The 20,247-nt window shown below is 41.9% G+C and overlaps 2 pseudogenes; both read right to left on the bottom strand.

Annotated features, from left to right (window-relative positions):
* Tpi1-ps3 (triosephosphate isomerase 1, pseudogene 3) overlaps positions 1-10,162 on the bottom strand; it is a 73,565-nt pseudogene extending 63,403 nt beyond the window's left edge.
* A 2,271-nt stretch (positions 10,163-12,433) lies between these two features.
* LOC134484195 (igE-binding protein-like) lies at positions 12,434-17,601 on the bottom strand (annotated as a pseudogene).
* Positions 17,602-20,247: the final 2,646 nt, after the last annotated feature.

Raw genomic sequence — 20,247 nt, 5'->3', positions numbered from 1 at the left:
CAATTCTTCATAGAGTTAGAAAGAGTAATTTCCATATTTATTCTGAATAACAAAAAACTCAGGATAGGGAAATTATCATCAAAAATAAAAGAGGTTCTGGGGCAATCATCTGATGTCAAAGTGACCACAGAGCAATAGTAATAAAAACTGTTTGCTTCACTCCTTCTTTAAAAGGGGAACAAGAATACCCTTGGGAGGGAATAGGGAGGCAAAGTTCAGAACAGAGGCAGAAGGAACACCCATTGAGACCCTGCCCCACATGTGGCCCATACATATACAGCCACCAAACTAGATAAGATGGATGAAGCAAAGAAGTGCAGGCCGACAGGAACCGGATGTAGATCTCTCCTGAGAGACACAGCCAGACTATGGCAAATACATAGGCGAATGCCAGCAGCAAACCACTGAACTGAGAACAGGGCCCCTGTTGACAGATTCAGAGAAAGGTCTGAAAGAGCTTGAAGGGGCTTGAGACCCCATGGAAACAACAATGCCAACCAACCAGAGCTTCCAGGGACTAAGCCACTACCCAAAGACTATACATGGATTGACCCTGGGCTCCAACTTCATAGGTAGCAATGAATAGCCTAGTAAGACCACCAGTGGAAGGGGATGCCCTTGGTCCTGCCAAGACTGAACCCCCAGTGAATGTGATTGTTGGAGGGAGGGCAATAAGGGGGGGAGGATGGGGAGGGGAACACCCATATAGAAGGGGAGGGGATGGGTTTAGGGGATGTTGGACTGGAAACTGGGAAAGGGAATAACAATTGAAATGTAAATAAGAAATATCCAAGTTAATAAAGATGGAGGGGAAAAAAAGAGCCTACTGGCTTCACGGATGTACAAAAAAAAAAAAAAAAAAAACAAACAAAAAAAAAAACCTGGTATTGGTAGAAAGACAGGCAGATAAATCAATAGAATAGGAGAATAGGATTGAAAACCCAGAAATGGACACACAAAGCTATGGTCTCCTGATCATTGACAAAGGATTTAAAATCATCCAATGGAAAATAAGGTTGCATTTTCAAAAATGGTGATGGTTCAATTGGAGGTCAGCATGTAGAAGAATGCAAATCAATTCATTCTTATCTCTCTGTTACAAAGCTCAAGTCCAAGTGAATCATGGACCTCCACATAAAACCGGATATATTCAAACTGATAGAAGAAAAAGTAGGGTAGAGCCTGGAACACATGGGCACTGGGGAAAATTCCTGAACACCACATCAATGGCTTATGATCTAAGATCAAGAATCGTCTAATGGAGCTTCATAAAATTGCAAACCTTCTATAATGCAAAGTATACTGTCATTAGAAAACAATGGCAACTAACAGATTGTGAAGATAGATTTATCTATTTTACTTCTAATAGAGTGCTATTATCTGATATATATATATATTATATCTAATATATATATATATATATATATATATATATATATATATATATATATATATGTTAGACTCCAGTAAATCAAATAACTCTACTTAAAAAATAGGGTACAAACCTAAACAAAGAATTCTATGATGAGGAATATCAAATGGCTGAGAAATACCTAAAGAAATGTTCTACATCCTTAGTCATCAGGGAAATAAAAATCAAAACAACCCTGAGATTCATCATCAAACCAGTTAGAGTGGCTAAGATTAAAACATCAGGTGAAAGCATATGCTGTCAAGGATGGAGAGAAAGAGGAACACTTCTTCATTGTTGGTGGGATTGCAAGCTGGTACAACCACTCTGGAAATCAGTCTGGAGGTTTCTCAGAAAATTGGACATAGTACTACCTGAGGATCCAGCTATATCACTCCTGGGAATATACCCAAAAGGTGTTCCAACATATATAATCAGGACACATGCTCCGCTATGTCCATAGCAGTCTTATTTACAATAGCCAGAGGTGGAAAGAACCCACAGAGTAATGGATAGAGAAAGTGCTATTCATCTATATAACAGAGTACTACTCAGCTATTAACAAAAATAACTTCATGAAATTCATAAGCAAATGGATGGAACTAGAAAATATTCATCCTCAATGAGGTAACCCTCTCTCTCTCTCTCTCTCTCTGTCTCTCTCTCTCTCTCTCTCTCTCACACACACACACACACACACACACACACACACGGTATGCACTCACTGATAAGTAGATATTAGCTCAAAAACTTGGATTACTCAAGATAAAATCCACAGACCACCTGAAGCTCAAGAAGCAAGACAATCAAAGTGTAGATGCTTCAGACATTCATAAAAGGGGGAACAAAAATATTCATAGAAGGGGATATGGAGACAAATTTTGGAGAATGAAGTAATGACCATTCAGAACCTGCCCCTCCTGAGGATCCATTACATATACATACAGCCACCAATCCCAGAAAATATTGCTGATGCCAAGAAATTCATTCTAACAGGAGCCTGATATATGTGTCTCCTGAGAGTCTCTCTCAGAGCATGAAAAATAACAGAGTTGGATGCTCACAGGCAACCATTTAACTGAGAATGGAGACCCCATTCGAGGAATTAGAGAAAGGATTGAAGTAGCTGAAGGGTTTTGCAACTGTATAAGAACAGCAATACCAACCAACTAGATTTCCTCTAAACTAAACTACTGTTCAAAGTGTACACATGGAAAGACCCATGGCTCTAGTTGCAGATGTAGTAGAGCATGGTCTAGTAGGGTACCAATGTGAGAAGCACTTTGTTTTGCCACGTCTGGGCAACACCACCCTCCCAGTGTAGAGGAATATCAGAGTTGGGAGGTGAGAAGGGGTGGGTGGATAGGTGCGGAATATCTTCATAGAAGAAGGGGGTAGAGGCATAAGATAGGGGGTTTATGGAAGGGAAACCAATAAAGGGGATAACACTTGAAATGAAAATAAAAAATATCTAATTATGAGAATATTTATCCATATGGATACAGAAAATATGGTACATTTACGCAATGGAGTACTACTCAGCTATAAGAAACATTGACTTAATAAAATTCACAGGCATATTCATGGTACTAAAAATATCATCTAGAGTAAGGTAACATGGTATATACACACTGATAAGTGTGTATTAGGCAAATAGCTTGGAATATCCATAATACAACCTACAGACCATATGAAGCTCAACAAGATGTAATATCACTTTGTGGATACTTCAGTCCTTCTTAGAAGGGGGAAACAAAATAATCACAGGACGTAGAGAGATGAAGGTACTTGGGAGGATTAGAGGGGGCTGAAGGGGTTCAGGATTAGTTTGGAAGGAGACAGGGTATATGTTCAGCAGATCTGAAATTTGAACAGAATTCTGTAGTAGTGGGAGACGGGGACCTGGGGGTAACTACCAGAAAGTCTCAGATGTCAGGAAAGCAAGAGGCTTTCAGGACCCAAAAGGAATGACATTAGCTGAAGTACCCAACAAAGGGGAGAGAGAACCTGTAGAGACCATATCTAGAGGTTAGGTATGGCCCCTGATTGAAGGATGGGGCCACCCACCCATCGCTAGGATACTAATCCAGAATTGCTCCAGTCTAAAGGAAATCTAGGGTAAAAAGACTGAAGCAGATACTGAAGGAATGATCATCCAGAGTCTGCCTCATCCCATTTGTAGACACCAAACCCAGACAGTATTGTTGATACCAGGAAGTGCTTGCTGACAGTAGCCTAACTTACCTGTCTTCTGAGAGTCTTTGCCAGAGCCTGATGAATACAGAGGCAGATGCTTGCATCCATCCATCTGAGTGATAATAGGAACCACAAGGGGGGAGTTAGGGGAAGAACTGAAGGAAGTGAAGGGGTTTTCAACTACATAGAAGAACAATATCAACTAATCAATCTCCACAGAGCTCCCAAGGAATAAACCACCAATCAAAGAGTACAAATGGAGGGATCCATTGTTCCAGCTGTATATGTAGCAGATTGCCTTACCTGGCATCAATGGGAGGGGAAGCTGTGAAGCTTCTATGCCCCAGTGTAGGGGAATACTATGGCAGTTAGGTGGGAGTGGGTGGACGGGTGAGCGAGTATAGGGCTTGTTTGCGGTTTCAAAGGGTTAGTCCATTATCATCTGGACAAGGAAACATGGAAGCAATCATGCTACCATGTTACTGAAGAAGTACCTGAAACTACACCCTAGGAAGCAGGCAGAGAGAGAGAGAGAGAGAGAGAGAGAGAGAGAGAGAGAGAGAGAGAGAGAGAGAGAGAGAGAGAGAAAGAGAGAGAGAGAGCGCAGACCTAGTGAGGCCTTATGAAACCTGAAAGTCCCCCTGACAGGGTACAACTCCTCCAACAAGGACAAACCTCCTGATCCTTCCCATGAGTCACCAACTGGGACCCAAGATACAAGTATGTGATCCTTTGGGAGGCAATCTTAACCAAACGACCACAGTATGCTTCAAATTTCTCTTTGTCATTGTTTTTACTTTCAATAATTTGACTATACTTTACCAAAATGTGGACCTCCATGAGTTCCTTTTATTTAAAGTTCACTGAGCTTCTATGTGTGCATTAATGTTTTCCATCAAATAGAAATTAGAAACTTAAGCTATTCCACAATATCACAATATTGAAGTTCCCTTTTCTGCTCTCATTTCATTTACACATATGCTGTAGCACTTGGTGGGGAATCCATGTCATAAAAATAATTTTATTATGTCAAGTTTTCATATATTTACAATATGCACTTGATCATATCCATCTATTTATATCTCCCACTGGTGCTCCTTAGTGAATTCACAACATTTACATCCCAGTCATGTTTTATATGGGCAAGTCATCACTTACAATTGTTAAATTAGTCCACTGTGGTATAGAAAACTAACTGAAGTAGTGGAGAGCTTAATAAAACTCAATCTCCAGAGTCCATGTCTTAACCATTGTGAAATACCTGCCATTTGCCACATTCTCTCATGAGTAAAGTAAAAAAAAAAAAATCATGAAGATATATATCAGAAATAAAAGTGTCAAGATAACTTTGTTAATTTAACTGGATACTACAGTTACATCAAATTCAATATTATTGTTACTAGACCACAGACTTCACTTCTCAAAATAGAGAAGTGGCAGAGATTATAGCTACAGAGGAGTAAATGTAGGACAACTGGGACATTGTTACCAGAGAGGCATAAGAACTGACAATGTCGAGTGAGTTCAGATCCCAGGAATATCAGAGACTTGAGATTAGCAAGAGTTGAGCTGCTCCCTATCCATTTCTGTACCTGTCTGGAACACATAACCACGACTTCCCACTGATGACCAAAGCAATCAGTCATGTAATGAAAACACCTGCACAAGTAAACAGAGGATCACTAACATCCCAAACCTAGCCAACTGGAAACACCAAATCCTAACCCCCCCCCCCCAATTTCTCAATATTGGTAAAGTCTCTATTTACATGCAGTAAATAAAGCACAGAATTTATCTCAGCAAGGATCCTCTGAGAGTGGCTGTTTTTAATGAGATGTAAGATTGGGGAAAAGTTCTCTCGACTGAAGCTTCCAATGCGGGAACATGGAGTCGCTTGGCTGGTCAGGCTCACACAGTAGACTCCTCCACTATCTCTGGTACTATCGCTGTTGCTGCTGCAGTGTAGCAGAGGAAAGACCCAGGACCATGGCTACCTGCCCTTCACAGGCCACCCAAATCTCTTTGCTTCTCTTCTAAGAGCTTTAACACTTCAGGTATTCTAGGCTACACTGAGGCGTTTGGGACCTATTTGTTCTCATCTGGCATCACAGTTTAGACAGACAGAGGATGACTGAAAAGTTTATTTGTAAAACCTGGGATCTGTTCGAGATAGGACTACAAAAGAAGAAAATGTAATGCAAGGCTTCCTTCCAGTCTTCTTCCTGTTCTTTTGATAATTTTATTTATTTAAAATTCAAATATTGTCCCCCTCCCTGTTTCCCCTCAACAATCTCCACTTATCAATGAGTGCATACCATGTGTGTTTTTCTGTGATTTGGTTACCTCATTCAGGATGATATTTTCCAGTTCCATGCATTTGCCTATAAATTTCATAAAATCATTGTTTTTGACCACACTTTCTGTATCCATTCCTCTGTTGAAGGGCATCTGGGTTCTTTCCACCTTCTGACTATTATAAATAAGACTGCTATGAACATAGTGGAGCAGGTTTATTTGTTGTATTTGGGGGTATCTTTATGGTATATGCCCAAGAGAGGTATAGATGGATCCTCAGGCAGTGCAATGTCCAATTTTCTGAGGAATCTCCAAACTGATTTCCAGAATGGTTGTACCAGTCTGCAATCCCACCAACAATGGAGGAGGGCTCCTCTTTCTCCTCATCCTTGCCAGCATCTGCTGTCGCCGGAGTTTTTGATCTTAGCCATTTTGACAGGTGTGAGGTGAAATCTCAGTGTTGTTTTCATTTGCATTTGCCTTATGACTAAAGATGTTGAACATTACTTTAGGTGCTTCTTAGCCATTTGGCATTTTTCAGCTGTGAATTTTTGTTTAGCTCTGAACCCCATTTTTAATAGGCTTCATAGAAGGAATTCGGTAGTGCTCCATCTGTTTTAATTTTGTGGAATAGTTTGGATAGTGTTGGTATGAGGTCTTCTATGAAGGTCTGATAGATTTCTGCACTGAACCCATCTGGACCTGAGCTCTTTTGGGTGGGGAAAATTTTATTGATTGCTTCTGTTTCTTTAGGAGTTATGGGGCTGTTTAAATGGTTTATTTGTTCCTGAATTTACTTCAGTACCTGGCATCTGTCTAGGAAATTGTCCATTTCCTCCAGATTTTCAAGTTTTGTTTAATATAGGCTTTTTTAGTAGGATCTGATGATTTTTTCAATTTCCTCTGACTCTGTTGTTATGTCTCCCTTTTCATTTCTGATTTTGTTAATTTGGACATACTCTCTATGTACTCTGGTTTGCCTGGCTAAGGGTTTATCTATCTTGTTGATTTTCTCAAAGAACCAGCTTTTGTTTCTGTTGATCCTTTGTATAGTCCTTTTTGTTTCTACTTGGTTGATTTCAGCTCTGAGTTTGATCATTTTCTGGCTTCTACTCCTCCTGGTGTGTTTGCTTCTTTTTGTTCTATAGCTTTTAGGTGTGCTGTCATGCTGCTCATATATGCTCTCTCCTGTTTCTTTCTGCAGGCACTCAGAGCTATGAGTTTTCCTCTTAGCACAGCTTTCATTGTGTCCCATAAGTATGGGTATGTTGTACCTTCATTTTCATTAAATTCTAAGAAGCCTTTAATTTCTTTCTTTATTTCTTCCTTGACCAGATTATCATTAAGGAGAGCATTGTTCAACTTCCATGTAAATGTTGGCATTCTTTCCTTACTGTTATTGAAGACCAGCTTTAGCCTGTGATGATCTGATACGACACATTTGATTATTTCTATCTTTCTGTGTATGCTAAGGCCTGTTTTATGACCAATTATAGGGTCAATTTTTGAGAAAGTACCATGAGATGGTGAGAAGAAGGCACATCCTTTTATTTTAAGATAGAATGTTCTATAAATATCTGTTAAATCCATTTGGTTCATGACTTCTCTTAGTCTGTCTATGTCTCTGTTTAATTTCTGTTTCCATGATCTGTCTATTGATGAGAGTGGGATGTTGATATCTCCTACTATTTTTGTGTGAGGTTCACGGTGTGCTTTGAGCTTTAGTAAGGTTTCTTTTATGTATGTAGGTGCCCTTGTATTTGGAGTATAGTTATTTAGGATTGAATGGTCATCTTGGTGGATTTTGCCTTTGATAAATGTCAAGTGTCCTTCCTTATCTTTTCTGATGACTTTTGGTTGAAAATCGATTTTATGTGCTATTAGAATGGCTACTCCAGCTTGCTTCTTCAGACCATTTGCATAGAAAGTTGTTTTCCAGCCTTTTACTCTGAGGTACTGTCTGTCTTTGTCTCTGAGGTGTGTTTCCTGAAGGCAGCAAAATGTTGGGTCCTCAATGCATATCCAGTTTGTTAATCTTTCTCATTTTATTGTGGAACTGAGTCCATTTATGTTGAGAGATATTAAGGAACAGTGATTGTTGCTTCCTGTTATATTTGTGTTTGGATGTGAGATTATGTTTGTGTGCTGTTTTGTTGCAAAACAATTAGTTTGTTACTTTTTCTAGGGTGTAGCTTGCCTCCTTGTGTTGTCCTTTACCGTTTATTATCCTTTGTAGAGCTGGGTTTGTAGAAAGATTTTGTTTAAATTTTCCTCTGTTTTTATTGTTATATTTTCCTTTTTCTTTTCCAATTTTGTAATTGGATATTGTCTCTGTGCTCTCTGGTTAGGTGTACTAAAATTTTATCTATCTTGTTGATCTTCTCAAAGCACCAGCTCCTGGTTATGTTGATTCTTTGTATAGTTCTTTTTGTTTTCACTTGGTGGAAACTTGGTTGTCCCTTTTGTTTTGATTTTTTCCTGCCATCTATCCCTCTTGGGTGAATTTGATTCTTTTTGTTGTAGAGCTTTTAGGTATGCTGTGAAGCTGTTAGTGTCTGTTGTCTCCAATTTCTTTTTGGAGACTCTCAGAGCTATGAACTTTTCTCTTAGCACTGCTTTCATTGTATACCATAAATTTGGGTGCCTTCATTTTCGTTAAATTCTAAAACGTCCTTCATTTCTTTATTTCTTCCTTGACAAAGTTATCGTTGAGGAGATCATTGTTCAGCTCCCATTTGCATGTGACCTTCTTTTGTTTATGCTATTGAAAACAAGCCTTAGTCCTGAATGATTTGATAGGAAACATGGAATTATTTCAATCTCCTTGTATGTATTGAGGCTAGTTTTCTGACCAATTATGTGGTCAGTATTAGAAAAGGGGCCATTAGGTGTGAGAGGAAGGTACATTCTTCTGTTTTATGATGAAATGTTCTATAGATAGATACCTGTTAAATCCATTTGCTTCATAACTGCTGTTAGTGTCACTTTATCTCTGTTTATTTTCTGTTCCCCTGATCTGTCTATTGACAAGAGTAGGGTGTTGAAGTCCCCTACAGTTATTTTTGTGGTGGAAAGTGTTCTTGGAGCTTTAGTAAAGTGTCTTGAATGAATGTGGGTGCCCTTGCATTTGGAGCATAGATGTTCAGAACTCAGAGTTCACCTTGTTGGATTTTTCTTTTGATAAATATGAAGTGTTCTTCCTTTTCTTTTTTGATAACTTTTTGTTGAAAGATGATGTTATCTGACATTAGAATGGCTATTACAGCTTGTTTCTTTGGACCATTTGATCAGGAATTTTTTCCCAGCCTTTTACTCTGCAGTAAAGTCTGTCTTTGTTACTACATTATGTTTGCTGTGTGAAACAACATGTTGGGTCCAATTCATGTATCCAGTCTCTTAGTCTATGTCTTTTATTTTGAGGGGGGATTGAGCCCATTGATGTTAAGAGACATTAAGGAATAGTGATTTTTCCTGTTATTTTTGTTGTTAGAGGTGTTATAATGTTTGTGTGGCTCTCTTCTTTTGGATTTGTTGCGAGAGGATTGCTTCCTTGCTTTATCTAGTGTGTACTTTCCCTCCTTCTGTTGGAGATTTTCATCTATTATCCTTTGTAGGGTTATATTTTTGACAGATATTGTGTAAATTTGTTTTTGTCATGGGATATCTTGGTTTCTCTATCATTGGTAATTGAGAATTTTGCAGGATATAGTAGCCTTGTCTGACATTTGTGTTCTTTTATGGTCTATATGATATCTGTCATATACTCTGTTGAAATATAAGGTGTAATTTTGATAGTTCTGCCTTTATATGTTATTTGACCTTTTTTCTTAGTGTTTTTATTATTCTTTCTTTGTTTTTGTTTTGTTTCTGTGTTTGATGTTTTATCTATTATGTGAGGGAAGGACATTCTTTTCCAGTTGAATCTGGTTGGAGTTCTGTAGGTGTCCTGCGCTATCGTCTCGCCAGCAAGAATGCACGCGGACACCAGGATCCTTCTGCAGCAAAGCGTTTATTGCACCTTAAAGAGGAGGAGACCCAGGGCCCAGAAAGGCGCTGCTTATAAAACCCTAGCATGGCGCGTCCACACCTGATTGGACGCTTACCCATGATTTCACTGGCACGCACCAGGGTGGGCAAAGACTTGGCGCGAACACACTCTTGCACATGCGCGCACAGCTTGTTTCCTGAAAAGAGGTCGGGCTGGTACAGCGGAAGCCAGCGCCATCTTGCGATGGTGAATGCTATCACGGCTTTCCACATCACCCCCTTTTTGTTTTCTTAGAATGAGGCTGGTCTAGGCCTCTGCAGTTACGTCCATCTGCTGTGGCTCCTGTCTTAGGTCGTTCCACCAATGTCACAGCCTTACCCGTCATAGGGTAACCCTATCGCCACCGGGCCCCATGTGTTAGGTTGGTCTATGCATGAGGAAAGTTGCCCGTCTCTGGATACCGGAGTACCGTGTGACAGTAACTGCTAAATTGCCTAGGGCGAACTCTACAAAAGAGGCCAGCCAAAAAATGAATTAGTGGGGAAGTCATGATCACCCTATCACGTGCAATGAGGAAACCTCAGCGATGTGCAAGGGCTGATGAATGATCGTTGAGTCTCTCTCATCCCAGTGCAATGGATCCACAAATCCGTGGGGTGCAAGAGCAGAGAACTCAGATGCCGACTAATTCTTGAGCATAGATAACCAAATTTCAGGAGAGGCCCCTTGTTCAATGGCCACAAGTGCTTGAGTGATAATGACCTTGTTACGTTTCTGTTGAGATCTGAGTTTGCAAACCAACCATAGCATGAATGCTAATCCACAGCATAGGGCTGCACCCAACAGAGCCACCCCCACCCATTCTTTGAAGTGAGAAAAGGCTGAAGAAATCCAGGAAGAGAGTCCCTCCATCAGCGACAGGTCCACTCGTGTTGAGTTGATAGCCAACACTGCTGCCCTCAAAGACTCAGGAGTCTCGTCAAATCCTGCTGACCAATTTCCTGCAAGGTACAATGACAATCATCTAGACAGATTAGCTGCTCGGGTAAAATTTTCATATTGTACGCTGGTAATGCAAAGCGCCCCAAATTTTCTCTCACATCAAAATTGGGCCAATTGAAAGAGAATATCAAATCTTTCCTCTACCAGGTCGAGGCGTTGGTTAACAACCATTAATCCGCCCTTCAACTGGGCACTAGCGGAGGTATGAAGTTCAACAGCATCCGCCACTGTGGCTGACAATTGATTCAGGGCTGTGCCTGTTTGGACTGTGGTTGCCATGGCAACCCCAGTGGAAGTTGCAGCAACTGCACTAATGGAGATAGCCACCACAATGGCTGCAGTTATACCAAAGTCTCTCTTCTGCCTGAACAAGGACAAGGTAGAAGGGGTTTCCACGGGGACTGGAACCTACTGTGGGACCCTAGCAACCATGGCACGATTAGCCCACTTTGAATTCCAACACTGTGACATCCTACAAGAATCATTGGAACAGGCTTCAAATGAATCATTTGAAAGGATAAACAAGAAAGGGGGGTAAACACAGACTGGGGTAGGTGGATAAATAGTCTGGTTCACCAAACTTTCATTGAACCTAGTGATTTCCATAGTAGCATTGGTGTGGACAGTTGTAGTCCCATCAGGCGCTTGGATTTTGATGTTCATATTCTGGGAAGTGTTCTTAAGACCAGTAAAGGAGGCCTTTCCAACGGCTCGTCCCTGGACGAAGACCAAGGGATTAAGATCCGTGCAACTACCATTGACCCCACAAAGCACCCACTTATCAAAAGGGTTCCGTTTGAAGTTCTGTTTAAAGCGTCCTTGTATAGTGGACTCCTCTCCTGAGCCACCTCCCATACCGGGGGAGAGGGAAAAAGTTCTATCCCGATCTGCCCAACGAGTAAAGGATGATTGACAATCAGGCCAGGGAGGCATCAGCCCCTCATTTCCGGGGCAACAATAGGGGGCTATTCTGGGTTGACGGGGGCGTTCTCCTTCTGTGAGGTTAGGTGATGGAAATGTACCATTAATCCATACTGGCTCCTGGCAGTAGGTCATTCTTGTGATTTTACCTCTGACTTACTGGTATCCTGGGATAAATTCACCCTGCCCGCATTGTGAACATCAAACATACCCAAGGCCTGACCTGTAAGTGCGATGCATCCCCCTGTTTCCTCAAGCCGAAAAGAGAGAGAGCCCTGTTCTGATAAGGAACGATTTTCCCCCAGAGGAGCCCAGGTAGGATCATATGGTAAGTACGGCAGTCCTAAGGTTTTGTTGGTCGTGAAAAACTTAGGGAAAACAACTGCATCATGACGGACAGGTATGGGCTTCGGAAAGGCAGACAAAATTGCCCATTTGTATTCTCCCAATATACTAGGAACCCAGATCCAAAGAGGCATTGGGAGGGCTAGGGGTAGTTTCCAAGGGGTCCATCCGGGAGTTATCTCCAGGTGTCAGAATTCTTCGTGTCTGTCATTCTGGTAGCCAGAACGGATTGTCTTCATCCTGCAGGAAAACACAAACAGCTCCCTTGGATCTTATTAATATAGGATCCGGGCCTTTCCATAGACCAGTCAAAACATCTTTCCATTTTACCATCTCTTTTGGTCTATCAGGCTCTGAACAGTGACGTTCGGCCGCAGTATGGCCTTGGGCATCAAGATTTAAAAAATTAAGGGTGAAGAGTGCCATGGAAACAGCTACTCTTGGTACTGAGGGTAGAGCCTCCTCGACTCCCCCTTTTTGTTTAATTAAATAGGATTTGAGAGTGTGATGGGCACATTCTACAATGCCCTGCCCTTGAGGATTATACGGGAGACAAGTCAGATGAGTCATTTCCATCTGGCAGCAGAACTGTTGAAATTTTTGAGAAGTATAAGCTGGTCCATTGTCTGTCTTAAGGAGTTTGGGTTTACCCCAAGCACTCCATGCCTCGAGGCAATGTTGAATTACATGCGAGGCCATTTCCCCTGTTAGAGGTGTAGCAAACATGATGCCAGAGCATGTATCAATAGAAACATGTAGATACTGAAGTCTTCCAAAGGAAGGGATATGAGTAACATCCATTTGCCAGACCTGCAGCGGTCGGATTCCCCATGGATTAACTCCCACATGGGGTACAGGCAAGAATTGACAACAATTTTGACATTGAGTAACTATCTCCCTAGCTTCTTTTCTAGTCAGAGCAAATCGGCAGCGTAAAGTTTCAGCCATCACATGAAATTGTCTATGAAATTCTTTTGATACATCTAATTGTGGGGACAAGGCAACTGCAATCACTCTTGTAGCTTGGTCTGCTAGGTCATTTCCTTGGGACATTGGACCAGGAAGGCCCGAGTGAGCTCTAATATGTGTTATAAATACAGGGGATCTCCTGCCAAGAAGGGTAGATTGCATTTGTTGAAAAATTTGAGCAAGTTTGCTGGGAGGTCTAATTAATCCAGCCACCTCAGGAACCTTAACTGCATTGACTACATAGGAGGAATCTGATACAATGTTAATCAGGCCCGGGAAGGCCTCGAGGACCTCCAGCACCACTAAACATTCCACAACTTGGGGTAAGGTTTCATTATATTGCTTAGATACTACCTTATTATTGACCACATAAGCACCTACACCAGTTTTTGAACCGTCTGTATACTCTACAGCCCCATCAACAAGTGGTTCCTGAGACATTATGTGTGCGAACACAATGACTTGGCTTAAGGCAAATTGTAGGATCGGGTGTTTTGGATAATGATTATCAATCTGTCCAGCAAAGGAAGTAACTAACACTGCCCAAGCATTTGAGGTAGCAGCTAAAGTTTGTACCTGAATGGCTGTGAATGGTACTACCAGAATTTTGGGTTCTTTTCCAAAATGAGTAATAGCTGCCTTCAACCCGCGCAGTGAGAGCTGAGCAACCGCATCGGGATAGCAGTCAATAATCTTAGCAGGAGATGCATTGGGATGGATCCACAATGAAGGCCCATTTTGTCACAAGGCAGCTGTTGGTAATTGTATAGATTTGAAAACACATAAATCAAAGGGCTTGGTTTCATCAATGCGCTGTAATTGAGCATCCTGTAAGGCACTTTCTACAACTTGTAAGGCCTGGTTTGCGGCTGGCGTCAATGCTCTCAGAGAGGAGATATGAGAGTCCCCTTCCAAAATATCAAATAAAGGTTTCAACTCAGCAGAGGGAAACTTTAAGAACTGTCTCAGCCAATTTATATCTCCCAATAATTTTTGGAAATCATTTAAGGTATGTAAATGATCTCTACGAATCTCTAATTTCTGAGGAACTATTTTTTTCAGGATAAATGAGAGATCCCAGAAATAAGCCAATTTCTGCAATTTGAACCTTTTCTGTAGCGACTTGTAGTCCCCGTTGCCCCAATGTTTTGATTAAGATTGGATGTGAGGGGGGTTGGGGATTTAGCTCAGTGGTAGAGCGCTTGCCTAGCAAGCGCAAGGCCCTGAGTTCGATCCCTAGCTCCAAAAAAAAAAAAAAAAGAAAAAGAAAAAAAAGAAAAAAAGGAAAAAAAAAGATTGGATATGAGGTCTGTAAGTTTGTTAAATCTCTATGGCACCTGAGAATGTCATCCATGTAATGGATCAAAAGCAAAGATGGAAATTGCTTCCTTATAGGTTCAAGGGCTAGTTGCACATATAGTTGGCACATAGTGGGGCTATTGGCCATGCCTTGAGGCAGAACCTTCGACTGAAATCTTTTATCAGGTTCAAGATGATTAATAGCTGGTATAGTAAATGCAAACCTCTGTCTGTCTTGTGGGCACAAGGGGATGGAAAAGAAACAATCCTTAATATCTATAATTATTATCTTCCATTGTTTAGGTAAGGCGGAGAGCAAGGGTAGGCCTCGTTGGATCGAGCCAAATAAACTCATATGTGCATTAATGGTTCTCAAATCATGGAGAAGTCTCCACTTTCCTGATTTTTTCTTTATCACAAAAATAGGAGTATTCCATGGTGAAATAGAGGGTTCTAAATGACCAAGCTGTAATTGTTCATTAACCAACTTAGTGGCAGTTTCCAATTTTTCAGAGGATAGAGGCCATTGAGGAACCCATATGACTTCCTCCATGAGCCAGGGTGTAGGCATAGAACCCTCAATGGCCCCTAGGAAAAACCCAGGCCCGGTCTTCCTACAATACCTTCTTGTGGAACCGGTTCTAATCTTTCTTGTTCTTTTCTTCCTAATCCCTTCCCCTCCTTGTAACCCATTCTCTTCATAATCTCAACAGCTCGTTGAGAATACTCATTGGTCAATGTTAGTCCTAGACCCTGTAAGATATCCCTCCCCCAAAGATTAACAGGAAGAGGGAGGACATAAGGAATGAACCTTCCTGATTGGCCTTCTGGAGCATGCCAGATCAAGGAGCGTGAGCTGATAGTGGGGCTGGCCTCATACCCTAGTCCTTGTAAGGAATGGGATGATCGAATGACAGGCCATGCCTTAGGCCACCAGCTGGAGGAGATAATACTCTTATCAGCCCCTGTATCTAAAATTCCCGCAAAAGTTTTCCCTTCTATATTCAACTCTAAAGGGGGTCTGGAATTAAGGTCCATTATTAAATAGGCAGAATCAGTCCTGGAAGAGCTAAGCCTCGCAGTGTCTCTAGGGACCCCAGAAGAAAGAAAATGATCATGTAAACTTGGAAGGATAATCAACTGGGCAATCCTGAGGAGTTGGAAAAAATGCCTTGAGGGCAAGAGCAGAGAACTTGAAGTTCTCCTGAGTAATCTTGATCTATTATTCCAGGGTGAACAATAAGTCCCTTTAAGGTTAAGGAAGATCGACCCAAAATAAGGCCGACATTTCCCACGGGTAGGGGGCCTTTGTAGTCGGTGGGAACAGGTTGCACACCCATCTGCGGCATTAGCATGAACTGGGTGGTGGAACGGTGGTCCACTCCTGTTGAGCCTTCTGTAGCTCTGCGGACCATGGTGTCTGTTTGCTGTGAGCTGGGGTCACATATGTTTTGGAGCCCTGAGACTTGGGGCCCGGATACCCCTTTTTTGGAGTGTTTTCGACTCCTTCTGCCTGGGGAGGTCTGGGCTGAATAAGCCTGCCTCTGATATCTCTAACTGAGCGACACTCACTGGCCCAATGATAGCCTTTCCCACACTTAGTACACAGTCCTGGTGCTCTCCTCTTTGTGAGGGCCTGGCACCCCCTTTTTAAATGTCCTAGTTTGCCACAGTTATAGCAGACCTTGCGATCACCTGTACCTGAGCGCTTTTGGTCCTGTAGGATAGCAGCCGCAAGGCCGGCATTGGTAAGCGGGCCTCCAAGTTCTCAGCAAACTCTCAGCCAGTCCTGTAACCCTTTGCTCTTCCTAGGTGTAATAGCTGCTCTGCATTCCTGTGTGGCTTGCTCATAGACCAACTGTTCCACTAAAGGCATTGCTTGTTCAGGGTCTCCAAAGATCCTGCCTGCTGCCTCTGTCATCCTAGCCACGAAGTCTGAGAATGGCTCCTGGGGGCCTTGTATGATTTTTATTAAGTGTCCCCCAGACTCTCCCTTCCTGGAAAGTGACTTCCACGGCTTAATGGCAGCAGCGGAGATTTGAGCATATGCTCCCCAGTTGTAATTTGTTTGATTATTGGCATACTACCCTTGTCCTGTTAGCAGATCAAGTGTCCAATTTCTTTGATCGCCTTCAGCAGTGGCATTGACTTTTGCCTGCGCCTGAGAGGCATCATACCACAAGGCTTTCCATTCCATATATTGCCCCATATTAGGGAGCGCAGCCTTCACTGTTGTCTGCCAGCCTCCTGGAGTCATGGCCAGAGTGGCAAGCCTTTCGACTTGAGAAATAGTAAAATTGGCACTAACTCCGTAGTTACGGACCAACTCGGCAAGTTCCTTAATTTGAATATATTTTACTGGTGCATGAACACGGCCTCCATCGGCAGCCTCAAACACCGGAAATGCCTGGCATATCTTTTTCTGTTCATCTCTAGTGAGGAAGGAATCTGAGTAAAATCTTTCCATATAAGGTGGAGGGGTGCTGGGCCTATAGGCCAGGAAACTGCATGGTTTCCACCTCCCACTTTCTTCTGTTTTTTACCCAAGCTGTTAGCTCGTCGTTCATCTGGGTGGTATCTTTCTTCTTCATAGCGAGCTGCCTCATCTTCTAAATCCTCTTCCTCAGAGGGCTAAGCTCGTCTGTTTCTGAACTATCAAGCCCCAAAGCCTCTAACTCCTTTACCAGATAAAGGCTTTTCTTTTTTGGAGTTTTCTCCTGCTTTCCCTGTTTCTCTCCCAGAGCGTCCTTTCCCCTATCTCTTGCTTCCTCGGATCCAAGGTCCTTGGAAGGGCCTCTTTTCTTAGGGGCACCTTTCCTTCTTAAAGTTTCTAGTCTATTACCTCGCTCTGTTTCTGACATGCTCTCCTGTAACTCCTATAATTCCCCCTGTCCTGCTATTACTTTTGGCCGGCATTTCTCATTTTCTAGGAACGATTTCACCAGTTTCCATAATGCCATGGTCCCCACTTTCAATTTCCCATTCTGTTGTTCCCTAACTAAATTCCTCTTAATTTCTCCCAGGAGGCGAGGGTCAATGACCCTGAACACGCGTACCAAGGTTCTACGCAATCGACCTCTTTAACAAAACATTCCAAGGTTTTTGTAGAGACTTTTAGCTCGCACTGCTTTAAGACAGACTGCAGCGCTGTGACCACTGAATGTGAAGCTCCCATACTGCTCCCTTATCTACAGGAGAAGCTTAGACATAGGAGAGGCACCGCGGCTTATCTACGTCCATCTGACTGTGTCTAGCGGCAGCGGCAAAATCGGCTAACACGACCACTGATGGAAACAAAATGAAACCAAAAGAAAAAGAATGAACGCTGTCAAAACAAGGATGAGAGCTTCCACTGTGCCTTCTAATGGGGGAGAGAGATGAGAGAGATCAAGACCAAACATGCCTCTCAGAGCCTACCTTCGTCCTACAGTTCTGAATCCTCTCCTCGAGCGGAGGGTCTCCTCAGCGCCGGCGATGGTGAGGCATTTGTCCCGGGTCTCGGCACCAAATGTCCTGCACTATCGTCTCGCCAGCAACAACGCATGTGGACACCAGGATCCTTCTGCAGCAAAGCATTTATTGCATCTTGAAGAGGAGGAGCCCTGGGGCCCAGAAAGGGGCTGCTTATAAAACCCTAGCATGGCGTGTCCACGCCTGATTGGTCGCTTACCCATGATCTCACTGGCATGTCCCAGGGTGGGCAAAGACTTGGCGCGAACACACTCTTGCACATGCGTACACAGCTTGTTTCCTGAAAAGAGGTCGGGCTGGTACAGCAGAAGCCAGTGCCATCTTGTGATGGCAAATGCTATCGCGGCTTTCCACATGTAGGCATCTTTTATGTACATTGGCATTTCTTTCTTTAGATTAGGGAAATTTTCTTCTAGAATTTTGTTGAAGATATTTACTGGCCTTTTAAGTTGGAAATTGGTGCTCGCTTCTATACCTATTGTCCTTAGGTTTGGTCTTTTCATTGTTTCCTGGATTTCCTGCATATTTTGGGTTAGGAGGTTTTTGCTTTTTTAATTTTGACTATTGTGTCAGTGTCTTCTATGGTATATTCTGCCAGTTGAATCTCTCTCCGATCTCTTGTGTTCTGTTGGTTTTGCTTTCATTTGTGACTCCTGATTTCTTTCCTTAGTTTTCTACCTCCAGGGTTGTCTCCCTTTGTGATTTATTGATTTATTGTTTATGTTTCCATTTTCACATCTTGAATGGTTTTGTTCAATTCCTTCTCCTCTTTGGTCATGTTTTCCTATAACTCTTTAAGGATTTTTGTGTTCCCTCTTTAAAGGTTTCTATTCTTTTACCTGTGTTGTCCTGTATTTCTTTAAAGGAGTTATTTGTGTCCTTCTTGAAGTCCTCTATCATCTTCATGAGACGTGACTTTAAATCCAAGTCTTGCTTTTCTGGTGTGTTGTGATATCCAGTAATTGCTTTGGTGGAGAACTGAGTTCTGATGGTGCAAACATTCTTGGTTTCTATTGCTTAGGTTCTTTCCATCTGGTTATCTCTGATGTTAGTTGGTCTGGTATCTTTAAGCGTAACTTGTCACCCCTGTAAGCCTGTAAGCCTGTCAGTCTGTAAGTCTGTGAGTCTGTGAGCCTTTGAGCCTGTGAGCCTCTGATCTTAGAAGTGAGGGAGCTCTTTTTATATGAGCTCTCTCTGGGCAAATTTGGATCTTGAGGGCTATTGGACAGTCTTAGCTCTGTGCGAAGATGGAGACTAGAAGGTTCCTGTGGTAGGCTGCCCTGTGGCTCCCACATTCTGTGAGCTCTCATAGGGGTTTCTCCTTGGATAGTCACTGGAGAGAAAGTGGGGTCCAACCTGTGTGTTTACAAATGGAGTGAGAGTACTCCTGACAGTCCATCTGGGATTTTTGGATCTGAGGACTGTAGAACAACCCAAACTCTGTGTCTCTATCACCATGTACACTCCTGGTTTTGGGTCAGAGACTGTTTCCCTCTCTTTAATTAATAAGGGATAAACACAATTATGACACATTTTCATTAGTACTTTTCTCTGAGATATTGTATATATAAGACAAAGGGCATTTTACTATGTCACTGTGTCATTCATCTTAAACTTCTGAAAGATGCTGAATATAGGCATAAAATCTGATGTGCTATAGGGCTATTTCAACTAGACTCATTCTCCTTGCAATACTGTGAAAAAAGTAGCCTTATTAGATATTTGTCTCTCCTCATAAAAACCTTTACAATGACTAGAACTCTGCTGACTCTCAAAAATCTGAACAAAAGAAGTCTCTAACAATAATGTGAAGTGTAAAATCCCCCTGGCAGAAGCAGAAAAAATTATTGCTCAAGATTAGCATTGCAGTCAAATTTGGTTAGTTAGTTATAGGCTCTTAATATAACACTTTAAATTATTCCAGGCAAATTGCAGAGTGATTTTTCCAAGAGAAAATAACTAACAAGATAGAGAAAATTTAAACTCCTTGTGAGAATAACACTGCAGCATACTGATAACTCCTGGGAAAAAATAAGGTATTTGCCAATAATGATCAAAGAATGAATTATTGTCTCACTATTCATTAAACATAGATTCATGTCAGTTCAAAACTGTCATTCAGAGATCTCACAACCACTTCCTCATTAATATAGGCATTAAACAAAACAAAAACTCCAGGTATCATAGGGTATTGTAGGTTAATCAGACCTGCCATTGGTGAAATATTTTTGCTGGGCATTCTTCTTGGCTGTTGAAGACAAAAATCAAATAGTACAATAAAATCTTTGTGTATTCTAAAGTCCTTTTAAATGAGTTACTTTGGTATCTTTAACACTGACCATAATCAATT

This window comes from Rattus norvegicus, chromosome X (assembly GCF_036323735.1).
Source record: "Rattus norvegicus strain BN/NHsdMcwi chromosome X, GRCr8, whole genome shotgun sequence".
NCBI classification, from domain to species: domain Eukaryota; kingdom Metazoa; phylum Chordata; class Mammalia; order Rodentia; family Muridae; genus Rattus; species Rattus norvegicus.
The sequence above is the reverse complement of the archived record's forward strand: the minus strand, read 5'-3'. Positions and strand labels throughout refer to the sequence as shown.